This window comes from Marmota flaviventris, chromosome 1 (genome assembly GCF_047511675.1).
Source record: "Marmota flaviventris isolate mMarFla1 chromosome 1, mMarFla1.hap1, whole genome shotgun sequence".
Taxonomy (NCBI): domain Eukaryota; kingdom Metazoa; phylum Chordata; class Mammalia; order Rodentia; family Sciuridae; genus Marmota; species Marmota flaviventris.
In genome coordinates, this window is record NC_092498.1 from 175215543 (window position 1) to 175243309 (window position 27767).

Consider the following 27767-nt stretch of genomic DNA (forward strand, 5'->3'; position numbering starts at 1 on the left):
TCTATTCCCACTGTCCCCTGCCATTCCCAGTCTCTAGTGAAAACTATTTCCCTTTCCAGTGGATTTTCTAAGGAGATACATTTACGGATTTCCACAAATGTGTGAGAACATATACTTGTCTTTCTGTGTCTGCTAATTTCACGTAACATGCCCTCCAATTCTATCTATGTCGATGCAAATGACAGGATTTCATTATTCTTTATGGCTGAATAATATTCCATCTTGTATATATACCACATTTTCTTTATCCATTCATCTGCTGTTGGACATCTGGGTTGACTGCATGTTTCAAGTACTGTTGTTCGTGCAGCGGTAAACATGGGAAAACAGGTGTCTTCTGCACATAATGATTGTGCTGTGGTACTAGTGAAATTATTAGATCCTATAGTAGTTCTAGTTTTAGTTTGGGAGCAATCTCAATACTGTTTTCCATAATGGTTATACTAGTTTCATTTCCACTGATAGTGTATAAGTCCCTTTGCTCTGCATCCTTGCCCACATTTTTTTTTTTTGGTCTATTTGATGTTAATTGTTCTAACAGGGTGAGATGGTATCTCATGATTGTTTTTTATTTCCGTTTCCAGCATTTTTTCATATCCTTGCTTTTTGCCATTTCTATATCTTCTTTTGAGAAGTGTCTCTAGTTCTTCAGGCCATTTTTAAATTGGATGATATTTTTTGGTGGTCAGCTTTTGGAGCTGCTTGGTGTATATTCTGGATGTCAGTCCAGTGTATGAATAATCTGCAAACTTGTTCTTGCATTCTGCAGGTTGTCTCTTAACACTTGATTATTTCCTTTGCTGAACAGAAGCTTCTTAGTGGTATGATCCCACCTGACTATTTTGACTTGTGTTGCGTCTGCCTTTGAGGCCTGATCTCAGACATCATTATCTACACCATGGTCTTGAAGTAATTGCATAGTTTCAGGTTCTACATTTAGGTCTCTGATTCATTTTGAGTTGATGTTTGTGTATGGCGAGAGGAAAGCATCTAAACCTTGTCTAATTGTGCTGGCACTCTTTTTGGAAGAGGCTGTCTTTTGGACACTGTACGTTCTGCATGCTTCTGTGAAAAGTCAGTTGGCTGTACGAGCATGGATTGATTTCCTAGATCCTCCAATCTGTTCCATGGGTCTCTGCCTGTGTCTGTTCTGATGGCTGTACCATGCAATCCCCAATACTGGAAATTTGTAGTATGTTTTGAAGTCAGGTATGTGATGTGCCTCCAGGTAATCCACCCCCCTCAGAATCACTTTGGCTATTAAGGGTCTTTTGTGGTTTCAAGCGTTTTTGGATGATTGTATATATTTCTTGAAGGAAACTCATAGATTTGTTTTGGTAATATGGTAATTTTAGCAATATTAAATTCTTTTGATATAGGAACATGGGATAGGTTTTTATTTTTTGTGTTCTCTACCATTTCATTCATCAGTGTTTTATATGATTTTTATGGTACAGATCTTTCACTTCCATGATTAGGTATATTTCAACATGCCTTATATATTTTTGCCTTTGTGAATGCAATTACTTTCTTAATTTCTTTTTAAAAAATATATTTGTTCTGTTTAGCTACACATGATAGTAGAATATATTTTACATATTATGCATACATGGAATATAACTTAAGATCTCACTCTTGTGGTTATACATGATGTGGAGTTTCACTGGTCATGTATTCATATATGAACACAGGAAAATTATGTCTAATTCATTGACTTTCCTATTCCCATTCCAACTCTTTACCTTCATTCCCCTTTGTCTAATTGAATGAACTTCTATTTTTCCCCACTGCCCCCTCCCTTTTTGTGCATGAGCATCCATGTATCAGAGAGAACATTACCTTTGGGTTTTTTTTTTAGATTGGCTTATTTTGCTTGGCATTATAGCCGCCAGTTCCATCAATTTACTGGCAAATGCCATTATCTCATTCTTCTTTATGGCTGAGTAATATTCCATTGTGTATATACCATATTTTCTTTCTTTATCTATCTATCTGTTAAAGGGCACCTACGTTGCTTCCATAGCTTAGCTATTGTGAATTGTGCTGCTCTAAGCATTGATGTGGCTGTGTCATTGTAGTAGGCTCATTTTAAATCCTTTGGCTATACACTAAGGAGTGGGATAACTGGGTCAAATGGTAGTTCCATTAAATTTTTTTTCAGAGATCTCCATTCTGCTTCCCAGAGTGGTTGCATCAGTGTACAGTTCCACCAGCAATGTGTGAGTGTACACTTTTCCCCACATCCTCACCAACATTTATTGTTACTTATATTCTTGATAATTGCCATTCTGACTTGAGTGAGATGGCATCTCAGGGTGGTCTTAATTTGCATTTATCTAACTGCTAGAAATATTGAACTTTTAAAATATATTTGTTGACTGAACATATTTCTTCTTCTGTGAAGTGTGTGTTCACTTTCTTTTCCCATTTATTTATTTAGATATTTGGGTTTTTTTCTTTGGTGTAAAGTTTTTTTGAGTTCTTTGCATATACTGGAAATTAATGCCCTCTCTGAGGTGCAGTTTGGCAAATATTTTCCTCCATTCTGTGGGCTCTGTCTTCATGCTCTTGATTGTTTCCTTTGCTCTGAAAAAGCCTTTTAGTGTGATGCCATTTAGTGTGATGTCATCCCATTTATTGATTTTTGATCTTAACTTCTTGCGCTTTAGGAGTCTTGTTAACAAACTTAGTCCCTGAACTGAAATGTTGGAGTGTTGGTTTCTGGTCTAATTCCTAGGTCTTTTGATCTACTTTGAGTTGAATTTTATGTAGGGTGAGAAATGAAATTTGTAGTAAATTTAATTCTACTACATATGGATTTACAGTTTTCCCAGCACCATTTGTTGAAGAGGCTATCTTTTCTCCAATGCATGTTTATGGCACTGCTGTCTAGTATGCAATAACTGTATTTATGAGGGTTTGCCTCTGTGTTTTCTGCTCCATTGATCTTCAATTTGTCTGTTTTGGCACCAATACCATGCCATTTTTGTTACCATGTGGCTCTGTAGTATAATTTAACATCTGGTATTGTGATGCCTCCTGCTATTTTTTTTTTTTCTCGCTAAGGATTGCTTTGGCTATTTTGGGCCTCTTATGTTACCAAATGAATCTCATGACTGCTTTTTTCTATATCTATGAAGAACATCGTTGGAATTTTAATGGGAATTGCATTGAATCTACATAGCATTTTTGGTAGTACAAACATTTTGACAATATTAATTCTTCCTGTCCAAGAACATAAGAGATCTTTCTATTCTCCTAAGGTTTTCTTCAATTTTTCTGTGATCTGTAGTTTTCATTGTAGAAGTTCTTCACCTCTTTTATTAGATTGATTCCTAAGTATTTTTTGAGGCTTTTGTGAATGAAATAATTTTCTTAATTTCTCTTTCAGCTTACTCATCATTGGTGTCTAGGAATGCAATTGATCTAAGGGTGTTAATCTTGTATCCTTTACTTTGCTGAATTCATTTATAAGTTTTAGAAGTTTTCTGATGGAGTTTTTTAGGTCTCCTAAATACAGGATTATGTCATCAACAAAGAGAGAAGGTTTGAGTTCTTCTTTGCCTATTTTTATAGATTTAATTTCTTCCATTTGTCTCATTGCTCTGGTTAGAGTTCTTACCCTACACAAAATTCAACTCAAAGTAGACCAAAGACCTAGGAATTAGAACAGAAACCAATGCCCCAACATTTCAGTTCAGGGACTATGTTGATTAAAAGTGGTAAAAGAGGACATCCTTGTCTTGTCCCTGTTTTTAGAGGGAATGCTTTCAATTTTTCTCCATTCAGAATGACGCTGGCCTTAGGGTAGCTGCATATAGCTTTTAAAATGTTGAGGTATGCTCCTTATATCCCCAGTTATTCTAGTGTTTTGAATAAGAATGGATGCTGTATATTGTCATGTGATTTTTTCCTGCATCTATTGAAATATTCAGGTGATTTCTATCTTTAAGTCTATTTATACAGTAAATTATACTTATTGATTTTGATATGTTGTTCCAGTCATTCCTAGGATGAAGCCCACTTGATCATGGTGCACTATCTTTTTAATAATGTGTTTTTGTATGTGAATTGCCAGTATTTTATTAAGAATTTTTGCATAGATATTCATCAAGGATATTGGTCTGAAGTTTCTTTCTTTGATGTGTCTTTGTATGGTTTTGGTGTCAGGGTGATGCTCACTTCATAGAATGAGTTTGAAAGAGTTACCTCCTTTTCTGTTTCATGGAATAATTTGAGGAGCATTAGTATTAATTCTTCTTTAAAGGTCTGGTAGAACTTGGCTGAGAATCCATCTGGTCCTGGGCTTTTCTTTGTTGGTAGGCTTTAGATTGCTTCTTTAGCTTTATTACTTTAAATTGATCTGTTTAAAATTTTTAAATTTTAAATATATTCTCCTAGTTTCAAAAATGAAATCATTTTTATTTCTATTTTTGGTGTTGATTTGTTATTCTTTTTCTAGGGACTTAAAATGTAATGTTAGAATTTTATTTATTTGGTGTCTTTCTAGTCTTTTAACGTATGAACTCAGTGCTATGAACTTTCCTCTTACAACTGCCTTCATATTGTACCAGAGTTTTTGATTTGTTGTTTCAGTATTCTCATTTTCTTCCAAGTATTTTTGAATTTCACTTCTGATTTCTTCTGCTATCCATTCATCATTCAATGGTATATCATTTAGTCTCCAGGTGTTAGTTACTATTTTATCATTGATTGCTAATTTTTTTCCACTAAGATCTTACAGGATAAAAGGTATTAACACTATTTTTTTTTGGTATTTCTTGAGAGTTTTTGTGGGTTAAGATTTCCACTTTAAAAAGTGTTCCATATCTAATGAGAAAAAAGTATATTCAGTCACTAATGAATGAAATAGTCTATATAGGTCAGTTAAGTCTAAATTATTAATTATACTTTTTAGTTCTGTAGTTTTCATTTATACTTCTTGAAATACTTTATTATGTTTTGTAGTGAAGGCTTTCTAGTTGTAAATTCTTTTACTTTTGTTTTTCATGAAAGGCTTTTATTTCACCTCTAGTTAGAAGTTTTAATTTTGCTGGTACAGTATTCTTGGTGGGCACCCACTTTCTTCTAGAGCTTCATATATATTATTCCAAGACCTCCTAGCTTTTAGGGCTGGGTTAAGAAATCAGTTGAAATCTGGATTATTTTACCTCTAAATGTGACCTCTAGTTTTTCTCTAGCAGCTTTTCAAATTCTATCCTTATTCTGAATGTCAGTTATTTTCATAATAAGAATATTTTTATAATTAATTAATGGCATTGAGTGGATCTGTTGTAATTTCATATATTTGAAGACCTGCAAGCCTCTTATATTTGAATTTCCATTGCTTTCTTAAGGTTTAGAAAAATGTCTGATATTATCTCATTGAAAATATTTAGTTTGTATTTCAGAACCTTTATCTCAGTGAATCTTAAATTTTGCCTTTTAAGGTTATCCTATATTTCTTGAATATGTGGCTGTCTCTCAACATGTTTTCTCCATGGTCAACTTTGTTATCAAGATTATAGACTTTGTCTCTGTTGCCTGAAACTCTGTCTTTCAAGTGCTGCGATCTATTGATGATGCTTTCCATTGAATTTTTAATTTGGTTTATTGATTCTTTCATTTTGAGGATTACCAATTAATTTTTTTCCCCAGAATTTTAATCTCCTTGTTGACCTTTCACTTCTTGTATTTTGTTTCTGATTTCACTCCTACATCATCTTTTACCTCATATATCAGTTCAACTGACATCTCCTCCACTGCGATGTCAATAGAGACTGTGGTGGAGACATTTTGGTTTGTTTGGAATGGTTTGTACCCTTGCTTTTTCATATCATTTGTGTGTCTACCTCTCTCTAATATGGGTCTGAAGGAGCTAAGTTTCTATCCTATGAGCTTGTAGTGTCCCTGTAGGTTTCCAGTATCTCACAGATTAGAGGGAGACAAATAATAATAACCACCAATGCAAACAATATACAGTATTAAGCTAAATACTTAGTTCCTACTGTGACATCTACAATGTTAATCAGCACAATCAACAGAGATGGTAGAATCAGCAATTGCCATCAATAAAGCACTAAGTAATCATGTATTATATCTGGCATTACATCAAATACCAGGTGTCATATATGTCATCCACAACAGTGATAATTGCACCAGCATTATTGGTGGGGGCAGGCATTATGTAAAACAATTAGCGTTAAAAGATGTCAAGAATAGAATTAATTAAGAGGAAAGAAAATTAGGTGGGTAGAAAAGAGTGTACAATTAGGCAAATCAACAAAGGTTTCTATGAATTCCAAGTTAGCCACTTAGCATGGAACTTCTGATGAAACCAATGGACTGCTGATGGCATCTCATTTAAAGAGGACTCTATAGTACGCTCTTTTAAGGTCTCCACTAGACTGTGGAACCAACCCAGATGCCCTTCAATAGATGAATAGATAAAAAAAATGTGGCATTTATACACCATGGAGTATTATGCAGCACTAAAAAATGACAAAATCATAGAATTTGCAGGGAAATGGATGGCACTAGAGCAGATTATACTTAGTGAAGCTAGCCAATCCCTAAAAAACAAATACCAAATGTCTTCTTTGATATAACGAGAGCAACTAAGAACAGAGCAGGGAGGAAGAGCAGGAAGAAAAGATTAACATTAAACAGATACATGAGGTGGGATGGAAAGGGAGAGAAAAGGGAAATTGCATGGTAATGGAGGGAGACCCTCATTGTTATACAAAATTACATATAAGAGGTTGTGAGGGGAATGGGAAAATAAACAAGGAGAGATATGAATTACAGTGGATGGGGTAGAGAGAGAAGATGGGAGGGGAGGGAGGGGGGATGGTAGAGGATAGGAAAGGTAGCAGAATACAACAGTTACTAATAGGGCATTATGTAAAAATGTGGATGTGTAACCGATGTGATTCTGCAATCTGTATTTGGGGTAAAATTGGGAGTTCATAACCAACTTGAATCTAATGTATGAAATATGATATGTCAAGAGCTTTATAATGTTTTGAACAACCAATAAAAAAAATTAGAATGAAAAAAAAATAAAGAGGACTCTAAAATTGACTGCAGTTTGCTCACAAATGAATACACTTAGAGGAAAACTGCAAAGATGAAGGACATTTCCTGGAGAGCTCATGTCATAAAAAACACATAAAACATGAATTTTTAAAAGAGCTTAAAAAATACTGTCATTGTTTTAATATCTCTTTTTCATAAAGCTGGTGTGTTAATATAGACTGTAACGTTTTGCTAAAACTTGAGACTGAATTCTGAGGAAAGGAAACCAGACCACAATGGAATAGATAGGAAGTCAGATATTCAGAGCTTGTTGACCAAACAGGTTAACTCAATAGTGGTGTCCTGTAAAGTGAAGGTAAATGTACAAAAACTCTGAGTTTCTCATCTCTCATGCATTCTGAAGGCAGAGCCCCTCAGATCCTGACCTGTGGGCATCCTTACCCTACCATCGAGGCTCCCTGTAGTCTCATACTGGGGAGTGTCTTTCTTTTTGACTGACTTTAAAGTCTTGACTCTTTGCTTTTAGAAGGAATGATTAGACTCTTTTTATCACACTGTAGTTTCCTTCAAGGTTTGTGTTTGGTGGCTGGTTTTATTGGCAAGCCTCAAGGCCGTGTTACCTGTCAGTCTCCAGTCCTCCTCGGGCTGCCATGACACCACTGGAAAGCACAGCATTCTCTGCCCAAGGCTGGGACTGATCCTTCATCGTTGGGTAGAAGTACGGGAGCTTCATGGCTTCTTTGGCAGTCAGTGTCTGTTGATGGTCATATTGTGGGAGTTTATCCTGAAGATCTCCGGCTTCAGGGCTAACAAGGTGCCTGTTCTCAGTACGCATAAAGTTTTCCCAGCGTTTCTGTGAATGATGTCCCAGGATATCTTTGAGACGTGGATCTAGGTCTATATGATACTTCTTCCGATACCCATACAGCTCATCTGTACCCAGAACCTTGGCGATGCAAACAAGCTGGTCACAGCTGTCCTGTCTGTGGAAGAAGGTTCCTTCTGAAATACCACGCTTGCCAACATACAGCTCAAACTCCACGTGTCCCAGCTGTAATCATGTATCTGACAGTCCACAAGAAGCTCTGGTCCCTTGAAGTACCTTGACACTACAGGAACATTGTACTCCTGATCAAGGTGATGGAACTTTGCCAGGCCCCAGTCCACCGGTGGCAGCTGTTTTTAGTTGGTGATTTGTCATTGTGAGGTGATTTGAAACATTGTGTGCATGATTTCCTTGCTGTGGCTGTAATCCAGATCTTTAAGTAGTTTGTACACACAAAAAATGGGGTATCCAAGGCTGTCCAGATCTGGTAGGGTTGCTTAAAATCCATATTATTGATTATTTCAAAGAATAAAGCTGGTGTCTTTGACCCAGGCTCCTTTTTATTTATTTATTTATTTTAATTCGGTGTATATGACAGCAAAATGCATTTTGATTCATTGTACACAATTGTAGCACATGGTTAGACATGATGCAGCATCACACCCTATGTGTAGTCTTACATGTACCTAGAGTAATGATGTCCATCTCATTCCACCTTCTTTCCTGCCCCCCTGCACCCACCCTCCTCTCCCTCCCCTTTGCCCAATCAAAGTTCCTCCATTTTTCCCATGCTGTCCCCCTCCCCATTTTGGATCAGCATACACTTATCAGAGAGCACATTTGGCCTTTGGTTTTGGCGGATTGGCTTTCTTCACTTAGCATGACATTCTCCAACTCCATCCATTTACCTGCAAATGCCATGATTTTATTCTCTTTTAATTCTGAGCAACATTCTGTTGTTTATATATACCACAGTTTCTTTATCCATTTATCTATTGAAGGGCATCTAGGTTGCTTTCATAGTTTAGCTATTGTGAATTGACCTGCTATGAACATTGATGTGACTGCATTACTACAGTATGCTGATTTTGAGTCCTTTTGGTATAGCTGGGTCAAATGGTGGTTCCATTCCAAGTTTTGTAAGGGATCTTCATACTGCTTTCCAGATTTGTTGCACCAATTTGCAATTACCCCAGTAATGTAGGAGTGTGCCTTTCCCCCCACATTCTTACCAACATTTATTGTTGCCTGTATTCTTGATAACTGCCCTTCTGACAGGCATGAGATGAAATCTTAGAGTAGTTTTGATTTGCATTCCTCTAATTATTAGAGTTGAACATTTTTTTCCATATATTTGTTGATCAAATGTGTATCTTCTTCTGAGAAGCATCTGTTCAGCTCCTTAACCCATTTATTGCTTGAGTTGTTTGGTTTTTCTTTTTGGTGTTAAGTTTTTTGAGTTCAATATTTCTATCTTCTTATTCATAACTTGTACTGACTTCCTTAATTCATTCTTTTTTTTTTTTTTTCGGTGTATCCTGGGAACTCATTGATCATTCTTGTAATGATTCTTTTGAAAATTTATCTGGTATTTCACCCATTACAATATCTTTGAGTGACATTGCTGGTAAATTATGAATTTTAGGAGCTGTCATGTTACCTTAGTTATTCATATTTCTTGTATTCCTGTGTTGGGTTTTTATGCATCTCTGGGAGAAATTTATCTTCTACTCTCTGGTGTGTGAACAAGTAGGAATGTAGTCTTCCTCTCATCTGTCACCTTGAGTCTGCACATAAGATCCTTTTTAAAAACATTTTTCCTTTCTAGCTTCCACAGGTGAGAGAAATTATATGCCCTTATACTTTCTGTCTGGCTTATTTCATTCAACAGGATGTTATATACTTCCATCCATTTGCCAGCCAATGACATAATTTCATTCTTTATAACTGAATAAAATTCCACCATTTAAATATAATACATTTTATTTATCCATTCATCTGTTGACACACCCCTAGGCTGGTTCCACATTGGGATATTGTGAATTATGATGCTATAGACATTAGGTATGCATGTGTCACTATGGTATGCTAACTTAAATTCTATGAGAAAAATAACAATGGGTAGCACAGATGGGTCATAACACAATTTCATTGCTAGACCTTTGAAGAAACTCCATACTAATTGTACTAATTTAAAATCCTACCAACAATGTATAAGTGTCTCCTTTCCCTATTAGCTTCACCAGCATTTATTATTACTTATATTCTTGACAGTTGCTATTCTAACTGGAGTGATGAGAAATTTCAGTGTGGTTTTGATTTGCTTTTTCCTGATTGCTAAAAGTGTTAAACATTTTTTTTTCATATACTTGTTGACCATATGAATTTCTTCTTTTGAGAAATGTCTACTTAATTCATTTGCACATTTATTGATCGGGTTGTTTGGCCTTTTTTTTAGCATAAAGTTTTTTGAGGTCTTCATATATTCTAGATATTAGTCCTCATAAGAGTAGCTGGCAAAGATTTTTTTTTTTTTTTTTTTTTTTTTTTTTTTGGTACTGGTGATTGAACCCAGAGGCACCTTACTACTGAGCCACATGCCCAGCCCCTTTTATTTTTTATTTTGAGTTCCCAGTTCACTAAGTTGTTGAGGGCCTCATTAACTTGCTGGGGCTGGTCTTGAACTTGCAATCCTCCTGCTTCAGCTTCCTGGGTTGCTGAGATTCCAGGTGTACTCCACTGCCCTGGTTATTTCCAAGCATTCTGTAGGCTCTCTCTTCATACTCATCTCCTTTGCTGTTCAGAAGTTTTTTTTTTTTTTTTTTTTTCATTTGATACCATCTGTTTGATAATTATTGGTATTATTTCCTGAGCTGTAAAAGTCCTGTTGAGAAAGTATTTGTCTGTGGTTTTAATCTACAATTTTATGATGATGAGTGATGTTTAACTTTTTTCTTTTTTCATGCACTTGTTGGCTGCTGAATATCCTTCTTTGAGACATGTCTACTGATATCCTTTGGCCATGTAAAATCAAGTTACGAGTGTTCTCACTATTGGATAGTACAGGTTCCTTTATACTTTTGATATGACACCCTAGCAGATGTATGGTTTTTCTTCAGTTCTATATTTTGCCTCTCATTCTAATAATTGTCTTTTAGTACATAAGATTTTCACTCCATGAATATGATTTATCCACTTTTGCATTTTAGTTGCTTTTGGGATCAAGCTAAAATAAAAAAGGAGAACCATGTCTAAGATCAGTTTTGTGGTGCTTTCTCCTATATTTTCTTTAGTTCTTTTATAGATATATATTATAATGTTGAAGATCACCAGTAAGAGTGGCCATTGTTCTCTTGTCTTAAAGAAAAAGATTTCAGCTTTTCCCCTGAGAATATGATGTCAGTGGTGGGCTTCTGTTATCTGGCCTTTATTGTGCTGAGTTACATTTCTTGTATACTAAGATATTTTTTAGAGTACTTACCATGAATGGTTGCTGAATTTAATCATATGCTCCATCCACATCTATTCAGAAAATAATTTTTTTACTCCATTAAAATTTCTGTGAATGTGTTATATAACATCAATTTATTAGCATATATTTAAACATCTTTGCATCATAGAGATAAACTCTACATGGTCATTTGAATGATCCTGTTAATTTTCACTTGAATCTTGTATGTTAGTAATTTTTAGAATTTTATATGTGTTTTTGAAAGTTATTCTCGAGAACTTTCTTTTTTTATGATGGATTTTTCCAGGCTTTCAGGGCACTGTATAACTCATAAAATGAATTTGTAAGTATTTTCTTCTCTTTGGTTTTGGAAGACTTTGAGGAGTTTTTATAATTAGTTTGCACAATAATATTTTATGCATTTACTCAGTTAATATCCTGTGGGATTAGGAATTTGGGCTTTACTCTTTGAGGGCTTAACTAATTGATTGGGTCAGATCATTATCATATGGAAATACTGCAAAGGAAGAGGAGTATATATTTATATATACACATACTGATAGAGATGATGATACATATACCTTTATCACCAGACAGCAAAAAGTAAATTCAAACTCATACATCAAAGCACAGAAAAGAGAGTAACATAGACACAACATTGATTCACTAAATCTCCCTTATGGGATATATTCAGGGATTAGCTCCACAAAAGAGAAATGCAATCCATGCACTTGGCTTCAGCCCAGAAGGATTGGTAAAACTCTCCACACCAGAAAGATATTTCATGACTAGCATAAATCATGGCTAGACACAATCTCATATTTATTTACAAGAAAGTAATCAAAGTACATTAACAGCAATGACCTCCAAACATGAACCATCATGAATAAAAAAGAACAAAATACAATGAATAACACACCTGTTATTATGAAGAAACATACTAACAGACAACAATCATACATAGTGAGTATAAATAAAGATAGGTAAAACATAACTGATTAGAAGCGCTCATTAAATTGATGATCACGGTGCCTCAAGTAACATCAGTAAGAAAAATCATACCAGTCACAAAGCTGGTCAGTGCTGGTGCTAGAAACTGAGTTCCAACTTTCTCATTCCACAGGCCACGTTTGGTCCTAACCTCACGGGGCCCTGAGGCAGTCTGCCTCTGCTGGTTTAGGCCATCAGCTGTCCCTGGGACTGACACTGAGCTTACTATGGCTGGCTGGGGTGGGAGCTAAGCAGAGAGACCGGTTAGTACTTGCAGGACAGCAGAGCCATCTGAGTCTGCCAAGATCACATACCACCCCCTTACCATCCAGCACCTGCCCAGCACCTGGAGTCCTGGTTCCCCAGCAATCACCCCACCAAAGGGTGTGTGGCTAACCGGGGAGCTGTGGCCACAGGCTCTCACAGCTGCCAGCCAGGAAGACCTTCTCCACCCACCCTGGGCTTTCACACACCTCCACGCTGGCCCTCACCCGTTCTCACTGAGCCACTCAATGGAATGGAAACAGACCTCAAATTCCTCCTCCCATTCCAAATTGTCTCACTGGGAACAGCTGCATCTCTTGAAGAGCTTTGATTTCCCAGGGTAAGGAAAACAGGCAGCAAGCCCACAGGGCCTGCACTGAGAATGACGTGGGGACCCTGGGAGAGGAAAGAGGAAGGGGCTGGTGTCCTGGACTTCCTTCCTTAAGGGGAACCTCCTTCCCTCAATCTCACCCCAGCCCCAAGCTCTTCTCAGAGTTGGGTTCAAGGAGTCCCTGCCACAGAATTGTACTTATTTCTAGTCCTCTACACACACCTCCCATTGGGATGCTTCTATTCTTTTTGTGTGTACAAAACCTTCCTAATAAAGCCCCAGGGCATAGAGCATTCCTAGTCTCCCCCTATTGTGGCACCCAATTTACTTTCTTCATTTTATTAAAGTTGATAAGATTTCCATGGAGGGAACCCAACCAAAGTCCATCATGAGGATTATACACCAATAACACCCCACACCCTGACCCTCTGTCATGAACTAATTCCAGTGCCCACCAGGGTCATGAGATGTCCATGATAAAGCCCTGAAGCAGCTCAGCCTTTGGCTCTGGAGGAAAGGAACATTGGAACTGAGCTCTGGGGCTCTAATTCCCAACTCTCTCTGAAGACAAGCAAACAGGCCATACACACGATGGAGGTAGGGACCACATACGTATTTCCTACCCTCAGAGGGTCTCAACTTCACTCTATTCTCATGGTACCACCTGAAAGAGACTATCGTCAGCTCTGCTAAACTCCGATGCAGCTTAGCTGTCGGCCAGCCTCACCACATGGAGAACAGGGACACGGGCTTCTGTGCAGCCTCCTTCACTCCTGGGTAAGATGGATGTGACCGCTCTAGCACACAGAGGCCTCTGTGAGACTCTCTGGAGAACAGGTTGTCCAAGTGCTGGGGTCTCTCAGCCAAGTGCAGGGCACTCTCCTCCAACCCTCGGGATGCTGGTTGCCAAGGACAGAATCACTCACACCCACATGGTCCTTCATTGCAGTGCATACCATCACCAGATCAGTGAGGAAGGTGCCAAGAAAGGGAATGGCTCCGTGTGCCATCGGAGTCGTTCTGAAGATGAGGACACAGTCCCAGGGGCACACAGAGGGCCTGAAATTCCATTAACCTGATTCCTGGACCCTCTACTCAGGCATCCCAACTGGAGCCATTGGGTGCCTCCCTCCCATTCTCTCTCTCTTTTCCCCTGGGCTGGCTTCAAGGGAGACCAAACACTGCTCTATGACTCTATGGTGACATTTCCACAAGTCAAAAATGTGTGTTCTGTCCCCACCTCTAGCCCCAAACCCACCCTGAATGCAGCCTCTTCCGGGATCTTGCTCTGGGCCCTCTGCTGCAGGTATCTCAAACAACATGGTAAACAAGTGCTTTACTAGGACATCCCTGGCTCTCTGGACTTGAGATCTCCAGCTGGAAAGGAGGATCCTGGTCTCCTGACTCTCTGGAAAGCCCCTCCCTACCACAGGCAATCACCTTCTGCTATCGCCACTAACTCCTCCGGGCTCTCACCTTGAGCACGTGCAGCTTCCTCATGTGGGAAGTGTGATATGACGTACACCCACCTCACAGGTCTCCAGAGGAGGCAGTTGACACAGTTATCACTACTTTGGTCATCATCCCTCTGAGGAAGGACTGACTGAGCAAGGCACCCACACTTATCTTTCCTCCCATGAACCTCATAGCCACACTGTTGATGCCTGCCTGAAGGATTCATCTTTCTTGTTTTGAGATGAGGAATCAGGGACAAAGAATGTCAATCAATATCCCACAGTGACACAAGAGAAGCTAGGTCCTCCTGCAAACTAGCCAGCCAGAGACAGTTTCAGCCGCCTTCACCTCACATTCCAGCACCACCAGTGACCAGTGTCCCTTCCTCTGAGCTCTTGATGTGTATCCAGGTACCAGCCACACCCAGCCATAGTGGAGGAGGGGCAGAGTGTCTCTGGCAGCAGGTTTGAGAACCTCCTTGCTTCTCATTCCCATGAGTATTTAGAGGCAATGCCTCAGAGGTCACTTTTGCCAATTGATCCATAAGAGAATTTCTTGGAGGTAATTCTCTGCTCCTTGATTCAAAAAAGGTCTCCCAAGGTGCCAACTCCGACTGACAGAGTAAAGACTTCTGTGCGTATTATGTGGCAATACTCTCTTTTTGTTTTATGTAGGAATTTAGGAGCTCTGATCAGGAATCAACTGATCAGGAACCCATGAGTCAATTAGAACCTTCTGAAAAATCTATCTGGAAGTTCTTGGACTTGCCAGGTGGGCACTAGAGTAATGATCCTAAGACCAGTTAGTAGTGTGAGCAATGGGTAGAGCAGGAGTCACAGCAAACACAAAAATCATTTGCAAGTGTAACCATTAGGATCCGAGCTGAGCTGACCCGGACCCACTGTCATAGGGATTTCTCTGATGTCCCCACTCTATGATAGGTAAGAGATCTTCTGTTGTCAGTGGTATAGTAAAGACTGAAGAGGGACAGCGGGTGTCTGCCTAAAGAATTTTGTCTCTAGTTTTTTAAAACCGGAGGCCTTACTTGCCACATACATAGCAGCTCGTTGGAAAACATGTCAGCCAGATGGACCAGCAGTGAAGCCAGAGAACTGCTAATTCAGCCAGCTCATCACCACTTCCTGAACACTGACATCACTGTACCCATTCTCAGGGACTCCTGCTCTTACAACCCAACCTGAATTTTCCAAACACTTTCAATCAATACCACAGCCTCTTGGTTTCCTTGATGCACATTATATCTTTGCATATGTGACTGCTGGAATTTCTGGGAGCATATTCTGATAGGAGGGTGGAAAGGAGAAGTTTAAGAAAAAGGAAAACGTGAGTCCAAATTCCTTTTGAGAACCCAAAGGACCCAAATTAACAGCCTAGATGAGAGATTCTCATTGGTTTCCTCTGAATCCTAAAAGATCTGAAGAATTGGCCAAGGGAGATACCATTTATATCACTCCCCATTTCAACTCCACAGCTGTTTTGACAGTTTAGATTTCAATTGGACAGAGTTCTATTGCTCTGCATCTTTGAAAGCCAATTTTGACATATGACTTGTGCCTGACAGTTGAAATAAACTTACTGCTCAGAAATCCTTGTTAAGGCCTCTAGTTAAGGCTATTCCTATCCTCTGTCTCCCTGACTTCCCAGACACCCCCAAGACTCATGAAAGGGGCAGTAGTAGGGACCTCATCCACTTCCCATTGAAAAAGAAAAACATCTCAGCCTGGATACTTCTCTCCACATTTTCTTCAGAATACCTATTGAACTGTGCTGCAAAGCAGAGAGAATGGCTTGTGGTTAAGAGAAGTCCCCGAGTTTTAAGTGCTCCTAGAGAAAGAAGAAATAAACTGTCTGGGTAAGGCAGGGTGAGCTGGAGCTCTGCCTGTTCAAGATTTATCTGCCTCAGCTGATATATCCCTTCCTGGATGAGACAGATGAGAGCAGTTGACCAGGAAGCCATACAAGGGCACAACTTGGACACAATGAACAATGCAGGAAGGAAGATTTCATTTGAATCCCAAAGAGCCCAAATCAAATGAGAGAATGTGACACACAACATATCTTTTGAGTCTATGTGTGGCCCCATGAAAAGGGACTATATTTTATGCAGGTCTGTTTTTAGACACAGTTTAGATTCCTAAAAGCTGACTTAGGAAAAGATGCAGCCCACAGACCCACAGAGAAAATTTCCTGAGCCCTTTGTTGCTTACCCTGGCCACCTTGATTCAGTGCTCCACCACCAGGTCCTATCCCAGGTTTCATGCTGAGACCCCAAAGGCAGGTAGTGACGACACAGGAGGCCACACTGTTGAACCAAATAATGGCGGCACAGATAGATAGTCAGTGCCAGCTGCTCTTTGTCCTTCCTGTGTCACTGAGACTGCATGGAGACCTTGCAGTCACTGGGCAACACCTTCTTGAAGAGTTTTTAGGGAGGGAGAGAGCGCCACATGGCCACAAATCCACCCTATCTAGAGCCTGCAGGTGCACACACTCCCAGAGAATGAGATAAGCAAGTCTTAGATGTGGAAGGAGACTTCTACAGATAGATGGGATTTCTTCTCTACACACTGATAGTGTGCAATTCACGATGACTTAGCACTCTTGTGAAAAAAAGGAGAAGTGCATTTTCTTCTCGGCTATCCTCACTTATTTCCAGATCCAGAATCCTCAGTCTTGATAATTCTGATGAGATGGTATTTTCTGCCCAACCTCACCAGGCATCTGGTCCTTCAGATGTACATTCCCTGGGATGTCATAAATAGTGGTGCTACTTGGGTGTCTGCTGTAGAATTCTAAGAGATAAGAATGGCCAGGTCATCGGGGGTGGCTAGGTGACACATGGCTCCATCTGCGCCTGGGTGAATACCCTTCACTATCATATGGGCCAGTTCCACCCTGTTTCCTAACTATTCCATCTCAGATGAAGCTGGTACTCTTAGGGTCCCAGCTCTACTATGAACAGGGAAAGCCTGGGGTAAAGAAACTAGTCCAGGTTGCACAGGAGGAGTTGGGGTTGTTCCATACCATTGTAATACTTTCAGGAAATGGTGGGTCTAAGATCATTGCTGCCAAGGGGATGGCCTGCTCCTGCCTTCTCTGCAGAGCTCCTCCATTTACCACGTTCATCAGAGTTATTGGCTCTGACAGCAGCTTTGGAGAAAATGCCATGTTACTCATCTTCTTCATGCACTGGATCTTTTCATTCACAGAACAAAGGCAGAGAGCTCTAGAGCTATTATAGGGGTTCCCTATAATAGGGTCATGAGACGTGGCTCTTTCTCCGCTGCTGGCATAGATTCCAGATCTGACGCGGGAGCTCTTTCTACCTGGGGTGGTACACCGAGTGCTGAAGGGCATCTGGCTGCAGAGCAGAACCTAGCTTTGCCAGTGGTTCTGGAACTGGCTTTAGACCAACACTATAAAAGGCCCATTGCTCATGGAGCAGGACCCGAAACAGCAGACATGTTGTTCACCAATGTCACTTACTTTCCAAAGACCATTTAATCCCAGAAAACATATTCCTGCATGATGAGAATTCCATCAACAAACAAAACATACAGACAGAGTAGGGTGTACACACCATCTGTTTCTATCTCAGCTGACTTTGTATGGTACTTTTGATCCAGAAGAATGTGGAACGGAAGCTCCGGTGCTGCTCCAGTCGGGGTGACCTGACACAGGCCAACTTAAGTTTTTAACAAAGCAATGTATGGTGGAAAACAGTGATTTGCAGTGCACCACTGTGGCAAGGTGCCAAAATGAAAGACAGACTCCTGGGGAGACATGAGTGAACAGCAGAGACACAGGCCTGGCCTTTCTTTCCAAACTCTCTTTGCAAGAATCCATTGCGTGAATCCAAGGCCCAGGTCCTCACACTCCATGGCTATAGGCCAAGCCTTCTGTGTTTGTCTGGCCATGGCAGACCTGGTCAGTAAGGTTGATTCAGACAGTCATGGGCCTCAGCTTCCTATTGACTCTCCAACGAAGAGGGCATACAATTGTATGCACCTGAGCACTATGTGCTAGTCTCCAGAGAGATCTGAGAACAAGTCGTTCATCATTACTCCAGTTTGGGGTCCCCTGGTGCTGTGGTTGGGATGAATGGTGTGGATGAAGGAGGACAGGTAGAGCTGGGGACTTATTTTGCTGAAGGTCAGAATTTCATGTGCCAGCTCTGAGCCCCATGCTCCCCTCTCCTTTGCAAGAAATCTGAGACCCAATGCACAGGACTATTTGAATTTTTCATCTTTTACGGATAGCCTCCAAGAGTTCAGCTCCTTCTTAGGCATCGTAATATATAGGATATTCTGGTTTCTCTCAGTTCCTCTCAGCCATAGTCCACATCTTTGTCACTTTGGACACTTACTCTGAACCTAAGATCCACACACTTTTTAGCTGGTCCTGTGATCTGTCAACCTGGTCCTGAGATGGGAGGACGCCTTTACATTTCTGGGAAGTCAGGAAGGCTTCAGAGCTAACATTGTGTGGGTCTGACCTGCTTATGTATGAGATCTGTGACTATCTGACCCAAGAACAGAATTAAATCCCAGGTACTGTTTTCTATTTTTTTTCAGTGAATTGTGCTAAATATTCAGAAAATTAATGTAAATTAGTAATGTCTCTCTCTGTCTCTGTCTCTGTCTCTGTCTCTGTCTCTCTCTCTCTCTCTCTCTCTCTCTCTCTCTCTGTGTGTGTGTGTATGTGCATGTTGAATAAATGATCCACATATAATACCTTTCCATACATTTAGTCGACTGTTTTGTTTTCCTGCCATAACTCAGAGACTCTTATACAGGCTATATTAAGGAATATATAAGTATTCTATCACACTTAGTGGAATTCCCCAAACTCCCTAACAGCAGGGCAATTGTGTGTGCTTTCTAAATATTTTCCCAAACATAGATGGACATAAGCTAGAAGCATGAAGCAGAGAACTTCTTCAGTGGGGGCAAAGAGATAAATAATACATACATAATGAATATAGCATAAGCAGTAGCCCCTTGTGCAGAGCCAGGTGCTAGGTACACAATTCCTGGTTCTTATACCCTTTCAATACTAAAAAATCCCCATGAGCTTTGTTCTTTAGCATCACACTTTTCAGAGGTGGTAAGGATGCTCAGAAATGTGCAATAGCATTTACAAGTTGTAGTATGTGGCAGAGGCACCTTATGTGCCTTGGAGGTGACAGACACTCACCCAGTGAAGGGTTGGGCTGATGTTGTGGGATGATGTTGAAATCCCAGGAAAGTGGTGAATCAGGAGCTGATTCAACCCTTGAAGGATGGTTCCCAGGACTCCACCAACTTTTCCCTTGTGCCTGCAGGAGGGTCCACCTCATGTAGATCTCTGCTTACTTCAGAGTTGACTCACTGTAACACTAGCGAGGACAAGCGGGGACATATAGTCAGTGGCACCACCATGAACCATCCAGGTTGCAACCAACCAGGTTGCAACTGGAAGACCGCAAGGAAGACTGAGCCCTTCCTATTTGTGCATGTGGAGGATGTGAGTGTCCATGAGAAAAGTGTTCCAAGGTTCTGAAATTACATTTGATGAAGGGGATAGAAAAGGAGCAAACAGTGCATTCAAGATAGCTTTCAGGGTGTTTTTTTCAGTTCCAGAGCCTTAGCATCTATGTATGTTAACAGTCTGTAAGACAGTATTGTCCCACTATGTCCTCAAAGTCCTTCCCATCATAGAAATGGGAAAACCTGGGCTTCAGGAGGACAAGTGGCTGCTTAGCACACATGTCAGACCTGAGGACCACCCACAGCTAGACCTGATGACATTCCTACTCAGCTACCTGAGACTTGGTCTGCTCCTGAACCTTGGTCAGAAAGATCTGGGGTGAAACCTTTCCTCCCCGATCTGACATCATTGTACAGGACAAGACACCCTTGGAGGACCCTTTGGACTTAAGCAGCAGAAGTGTTTCTTGTTAAGTGTTTCATGTTAAGGAGAGCTTTGGGAAACAGGGACAGCAACCCCAGGTCCCTCCTCCCTAGGGGAAGATGTCAGGAATAAGCATTCTAGCAAACACCTTGACAAATACAGCTTTTGCAATGGCGAGAATGTAGTTAAGTGGTAGAGCACTTGCCTAGCATGTACTAGCCCTGGGTTCAATCTTAGTACAAAAGAAAAAAGAGGCGTAATGTACAATAGGAAGAAAGAAAAGAAAGACCCAGGGAGACAGGAGAAAATTTGTGGTAGACGTGGTTTAGTGAAAACTAAAAACTTTTAGCTCTGATCCATTCTACAGAGACAACTCAAAACTTAAAAACAATGTACAATCCAATAAAAGTGTGTAAGGTTTTTATTTGGAATCACCTCAGCAATTTACTGAAGATCATCATATACATATAATTTTTATTTTATTTTTTTGCTAAAAGATCAATTTGAGAAGAGAGCACTGAGGTGTCCTACTTTTAAAGGGCTCCTTCGGCTTGATAGCTACACTATGGCACACATGAGGCTTTTCCTTTAGCACCTATAAACTAGTTCAAAATGATGTACCACTGAATGCCTTGCTAAGGTAAGCCGTGTTTTCAATTATATCCTGTTACAAGGAGGAACAAACACTTATTGAATCTATGTAAATAAATACATTGCCAAAAATAGAAAAACAGAAGTTTTTGAGTTTTGGAGGGATACAATAGAATGAAAGGGTAAATGTTTCCACTTTTGGTCACAATATTTACCTGACTCTACTAGACTGGCTTCCATTACTTTAACGACATGCACAAGGCAAGAAGAGGGTCTTTACCTCATGTTATCGAGGCTCTATACCATAGCACATCAGGTCGGCTCGGATCAAGTTGTCTCTTGGATGCACTCAATGGGAAGGTTAAATTGCCTTGAGAAAGCATTGAAAGCCAGGAATCAGCCAGGAGTGATGGCACATGCCTGTCATCCCAGTGGCTTGGGAGGCTGAGGCAGGAGATTTGTGAGTTCAAAGCCAGCCTCAGCAACGTAGTGAGACCCTAAGCAACTCAGTGAGACCCTGTCTCTAAATAAAATACAAAATAGGGCCAGGGATGTGGCTCCGTGTTCAATTGACCTCGGTGCTAGGAAAAAAAAAAAAAAAGCCAGGAATTCCCAGTTGTGAGGTGAAAATGATAGGCTTCCAGGGACAAAGTTCAGCATGTAGTCAACCTCATGTAGAACAGTATCTCTCATTTTTGGAATAATCCACACCTGCCCTGTCATTTAAAAAATTCTCCTGCAATATATAAGAAAATGAGGCTGTCCACATGGCCTTGTAAGATATGTACATTTGCAGGTGAACCCAATTCTAGTCAAGACACAGCTATCACGTTTACATTTTGTTAGTGACATGGAGCTTTTCTGCAAAGACCATAAAGATGCTCTCTTTACCGTCTCTGCTTCCAGGTCTGGAAGGAACCGTTCTCCTTTCATATGATCACATCCAAATAGTGCCACCCGTGTGTCCAGCCACAGGAAAACCCTCCTTGGCAGACCAGCTGATGATGTGATGGAGTGATGGAAACTGATGATCTTGATCATTTAGCCTGCAACCTGAATAAGCTCTTATTCCATGCGAACGGAATAAGTGAAGGAAAACATCATGATTCTCAGCTTAGTGAGATTTAGAGTTGTCCTTTTTTTGGGAAAGGAATGAGAGAATTATCTACATGAAATACAAAAATACTATTGCAAAAAGAGAAGATGTCTGAAGAGATTATCTAGTCATATTGCATGATGAGCATTTGTAACCTGTTATCAAACCAAATTGCCTTAGGAAAGCAAATGTGACTCCCCAAACCAGGACATCAGAGGAAATGAGTAAGACTCCAGTGTGTTCTGCACTCTACTGCAGTGGGACCTGTGAAGGCAGGTACTTTAGTTGGAGCATCAGCATGTTTGCCTTTTCTCCCCGTGGCATAGTTGCATGCCCAAGCCATGGGTATTGCATATAAACACCAACAGAGAATAAGACTTGCTTTCTATATCACTTGATATTTTGCACTTGATTTATCACCACAGTAGTACCTAAGTTGTTCTGAAGAAGACAATTACTTACTCTCTGCCGCACATTTCTTCCAAGCTAATGCTGACTGGGTTGGGCAGAAATGCCTGCTAGTGGCTGCTTGGGTCACATGGGGCTCCTGGAAAGAATCCATGAGTTGGAGGTATCCAAGAGTTCATTGGGACTGCTTCCAGATCTACATGCATGCATGCATGTGAGTAAGGCAGGATTGGTCAGGGGGAGTGGGAACACGATTTTTCAGGTCAAACACGGGGATCTTCAGAGCTGGAGTGGCACTCAGCATTGCCTAATGAAGACCCCAGTACCAGGTGTTTACATCCCCACATCTAATAGTCAACAACTTCTGAATGCCCCAGGAAATCTCATATTATCCCAGGCCAGGGCTGTTGTCCCTGCAGTGAGCATCTCCTATATGGCACCACAAAGTAGTGCGGAGCCTGTGATCAACATTCCAGTCCCTTGGGAAGGATAAACTGGTCCCAAACAATAATCTAGGTTGAGGTCTCAACATTCATTGATCTTTCTGCTCCCTGCTGCCCCCTGTTCATAACCTCACAACCCAGAACTTCCCTGGGATCTGCCTCAAACCCTCATGAGAAACACATACTCGGCTTCCCCACAGTTCTCTCTGATGTTCAAGTGGCCCTGCGCAGGATCTGAGCATTTCTGCCCGATGCAGACCCACTTAGCTGTGGAACTGGGCAGAGCTCCAGCAGCATGCAGAACTCAGCGGAAGATGCATCATGGTTCCTGCAACCACAAGGGGTCACGTGTACTGTGGCAGCTTTAATGGGGAGAAATCTTGGTCTCCCCAGGCAGCCAAGGCCGAGCTCCACAGGGCGGATGTTCAGTGTGAAAGGCTTCTGGAGACACGGAAGCCCAAGGAGAGCCTGCAGAGCTGCTGAGAACCACTGCTGATCTCCATCTAAAGCACCTAAGCAGAGGGCGCAGCATTAGGGAGAAGGGTCACATCACGTCATTCAGGGTAACTGCTCAGCACGACACTGGTTAATAGTGAGAATTAGCCCAAATCAGAACGAGTTTTGGATTTCCCACTACCTACTGGGAAATATTTCCATAGTCCTCCTACCCATCCCGTTCTTCTTTCTTCTTAATAGGAAATCACTGCTCTACAGTCTCCCCTCCCATTCGTTGTTACACGGACCCACAGTTATGGTCTCCCTCAGCAGCAGCACTATCAGGTTTGCTGACCCCTTCCTCTCAATACTTTTGGGTTTCTTCATTTTCCCTCTCAACCTTTAACGAAAGTGTGATACAAAGAAGAACTTCCTCTGCAATTAAAAGAACTGTTTTCATTGACTTTTATCACTTGACTCTTAGCTCAATCATCATGAGTTGAACCCATAAAAATGTTTTGCCTGTAATTTTATCATTACAGGTCACCGAATGTTTTGTAAGTTGAATTTTGCTTCTATTTGATAGGAACAGATTTTCCAAAATTCAAAGACAAAAAGTCATTCTTCATTTTAAGCTTTTATTTTCATCCACTTTCTTAACTCACATTTTCACATGCTGAAGGAATGGCAGAAGAAAAAGACACAAAATGTATCCTGTAGTAAAAAGGGACATTATGGGGTTTCAGTAGCTAGTTTTTCTCTCCTGCAGTAGGCCATTCCTCCCCCCATTGCCTTTTATAATTATGTTTCCATTTGCATATCAAAACGGGATATCAAAAATGTGAAGATGCTCACTGACTTATATGCACCAAAGTTTGCCACACACAAGTGCAGAGTGAAACTGCTGCGTTGTCAGTGTGAAACTACGGAAAATAAGACGCTCCCCAAATTTCACATTCAAGAATCACAGAATTTTACAGCTGGGTTATATATACATAATTTCCTGTTTGTGTTTTAAACCCAGGGCTCTCTTCCTGAGCTGCATCCCAAGATGTATCTTTTTTTTGAGACTGGGTCTCGCAAAGTTGCTGAGGCTGGCCACGGAATCAGGATCCTCCTGCCTCAGCCTCCCAACTTGCTGGGCTTAAAGGTGTGTGCCACGGCACCTAGCTAGTGATAACCTATTTTAACCCAATTAACTGCATATAACAGGAATAAAACCAACAAAACTTAAAGGATTCTTTTTCTGGGGAGGTCCTAAAAGGCATTTCCTAGTATTTCATGACACCAAAAGAGATGACACAGTTTCATAATGCTGTATCAATTAATGACCAGATAAAAATCATCACATTAATCAGATGTGTGCCTTTGGCAAAGTAACAATGTCTTAGTGTGGGTTGGCAAGCCTCATCTACTTTAAAGAATACCTCAGAGCCTTTGTCTGTCTTTAAAACTGGATGTGCCTGAGAACTCAGCTCTCCTACTTTGGAGTCAAATTCCAGATTGGGGGCAGAGGGTTTATGCTACATGGTTTATGCTACTTACTAATAAAATCATACATGGCAACACTTACCAATCTTTGTAAAACTGTATGATGGAAGTACTGATTTAACAAAAACATTTGAAAGTGGTGAAAAAAATTATATATGTGTGTACACACACACACACACACACTTGTTGCCAAAATTATTCAAAGTAGACATGTCAGAATTTAAAAAAAATTTTAAAAATTTGTTTTAATTAGTTATACATGACAGGAGAATACATTTATGTACTTTGATATATTATACATAGATGGGATATAATTTCTCATTTTTCTGAGGATACATGTTGCAGAATCATATTGATCATGCAGCCACATATATACATACAATAATAAGGTCTGTTTCATTCTACTAACTTTCCTATCCCCACTTCCCCTCCCCTTCTCTCCCATCACTTCCCTCTACCTAATCTAAGGTAACGCTATTCTTCCCTAGTGCCCCCCCTCGCCTTATTATCTGTATATTAGAGAAAACATTTAGCCTTTGGTTTTGTGGGATTGGCTTTTTCACTTAGCATGATAATTCTCCAACTCTATCCATTTACTGGCAAATGCCATAATTTTACTCTTCTTTAAAGCTGATTAATATTCCACTGAGTGTGTGTGTGTGTGTGTGTGTGTGATCACATTTTCTTTATCCATTCATCTATTGAGGGACACCTAGATGGGTTCCATAGTCTAGCTATTGTGAATTGAGCTGCTATAAACATTGATGTGACTGTGTCACTATAGTATGCTGATTTTAAGTCCTTTGGGTATAAACCAAGGAGTCGGGTAGACGGGTCAAATGGTTGTTCCATTTCCAGTTTTCTGAGGAATCTCCAAACTGTTTCCCATAGTGGTTGTACCAATTTGCAATCCCATCAGCAATATATAAGTGTACCTTTTCCCCACATTCTCGCCAACATTTATTGTTGCCTGTATTCTTGATGATTGCCATTTTGACTAGTGTGAGATGAAATCTTAGAGTAGTTTTGATTTGCATTTCTCTAATTGCTAGAGATGTTGAACACTTTTTCGTATATTTGTTTATCAATTGTATTTCTTCTTCTGTGAAGTGTCTGTTCAGTTCCTTAGCCCATTTATTGATTGGGTTATTTGTGGGGTTTTTGTGTGTGTGTGTGTGTGTTAAGTATTTGAGTTCTTCATATATTGTAAAGATGCTTTATTGGAGGTGCATGTGGTAAATATTTTCTCCTAATCCGTAGGCTCTCTCATCACGATATTAATTGTTTCCTTCGCTGAGAAGAAGCTTTTTAATTTGAATCCATCCCATTTATTGATTCTTGATTTTACTTCTTGTGCTTCAGGAGTCTTGTTAAGGAAATCATATCCTAGGCTGAAGTGGTGAAGATTTGGGCCTCTTTTTTCTTCTATTAAGTGCAGGGTCTCTGTGTTCCAATGCCTAAGTCTTTGATCCAGTTGAAGTTGATTTTGGGGCAGGGTGAGAGACAGAGGTTTAATTTATACTCTAATAAAATAGAAAATATCAAAGACATCAAAAAACATTGACAAATTTCAACCTACCCAAACTGAATGAGGAGGTCATACATGATTTAAACAGATAAATTTCAAGTAATGAACTAGAAAATGCCATTAAAAGCCTACCAACCAAGGACCAGGGGGATTCTCAGCCGAGTTCTACAAGACTTTCAAAGAAGAATTAACACAAATACTCCTCAAAGATGAGTCTAATATCACCTAAATCCAGGCAAAGACACATCAAGGAAAGAAAACTTCAGACTAATATCCCTGATGAACATAGATGCAAAAATTCTCAATAAAATTCTGGAAAATTGCATATGGAAGCATATTAAAATATAATGTACCATGATCAAGTGGGATTTATCCCAGGGATTCAGGGTTGGTTCAACATATGGAAATCAATAAATGTAATTTATCATATTAATAGACTTTAAAAAAAAAGAATCATATGATCATCTCCAGAGATGCAGAAAAAGCATTTGACAAAATACGGTACACCTCCATGTTCAAAATAGTAGAAAAACTAGGGATAGTAGGAACATACCTCAACATTGTAAAAGCTATATATGCTAAACCCAAGGCCAGCATCATTCTAAATGGAGAAAAATTAAAGCCATTCCCGCTAAAAACTGGATCACTTCTATTCAACATCATCCTTGAAACTCTAGCCAAAGCAATTAGATGAAAGAAAGAATAAAGAGATACAAATAGGTAAAGAAGAAGTGAAACTATCACTATTTGCTGATGACATGATTTTATATCTAGAAGATCCAAAAAATTCTACCAGAAAACTTATAGAACTAATAAATGAATTCAGCATAGCAGCAGAATATAAAATCAACACCCATAAATCAAACACATTCCTATACATCAGTGATGAATCCACTGAAAGAGAAATTAGGAAAACTATTCCATTCACAATAGCCTCAAAAAAAAGTACCTGGGAATCAATCTAACAAAAGAGGTCAAAGACCTCTACAATGAAAAAAGAAATTGAACACTAAAGAAAGAAATTGAAGAAGACCTCAGAAGATGGAATGATCTCTCATGCTCCTGGATAGTAAGAATTAATATTGTCAAAATGGCTATACTACCAAAAGTGTCATACAGATTTAATGCAATTCCTATGAAAATCCCAATGGCATTCTTCTTAGAAATAGAAAAAGCAATCATGAAATTTATTTGGGAAAATAAGAGACCCAGAATACCTAAAGCAATCCTTAGCAAGAAAAGTGAAGCGGGAGGCATCACAGTACCAGAACTTAAAAGTATACTACAGAGCTATAGTAACAAAAACAGGATGGTATTGGCACCAGAATAGACTTGACCAATGGTACAGAATAGAGGATACAGAGACAAACCCACATAAATATGGTTATTTCATACTAGACAAGGGTGCCAAAAACATTCACTGGAGAAAAGATAGCCTATTCAACAAATGGTGCTGGCAAAACTGGAAATACGACATGTTGGAATTTTAAGGCCAAAGGATTTGATT

The 27767-nt window shown here is 39.9% G+C and overlaps 1 pseudogene; it reads right to left on the minus strand.

Moving 5' to 3' along the window:
- Window positions 1–17733, minus strand: part of LOC114082536 (casein kinase II subunit alpha'-like) — a 178121-nt pseudogene extending 160388 nt beyond the window's left edge.
- Between the last annotated feature and the right edge of the window lie 10034 nt (window positions 17734–27767).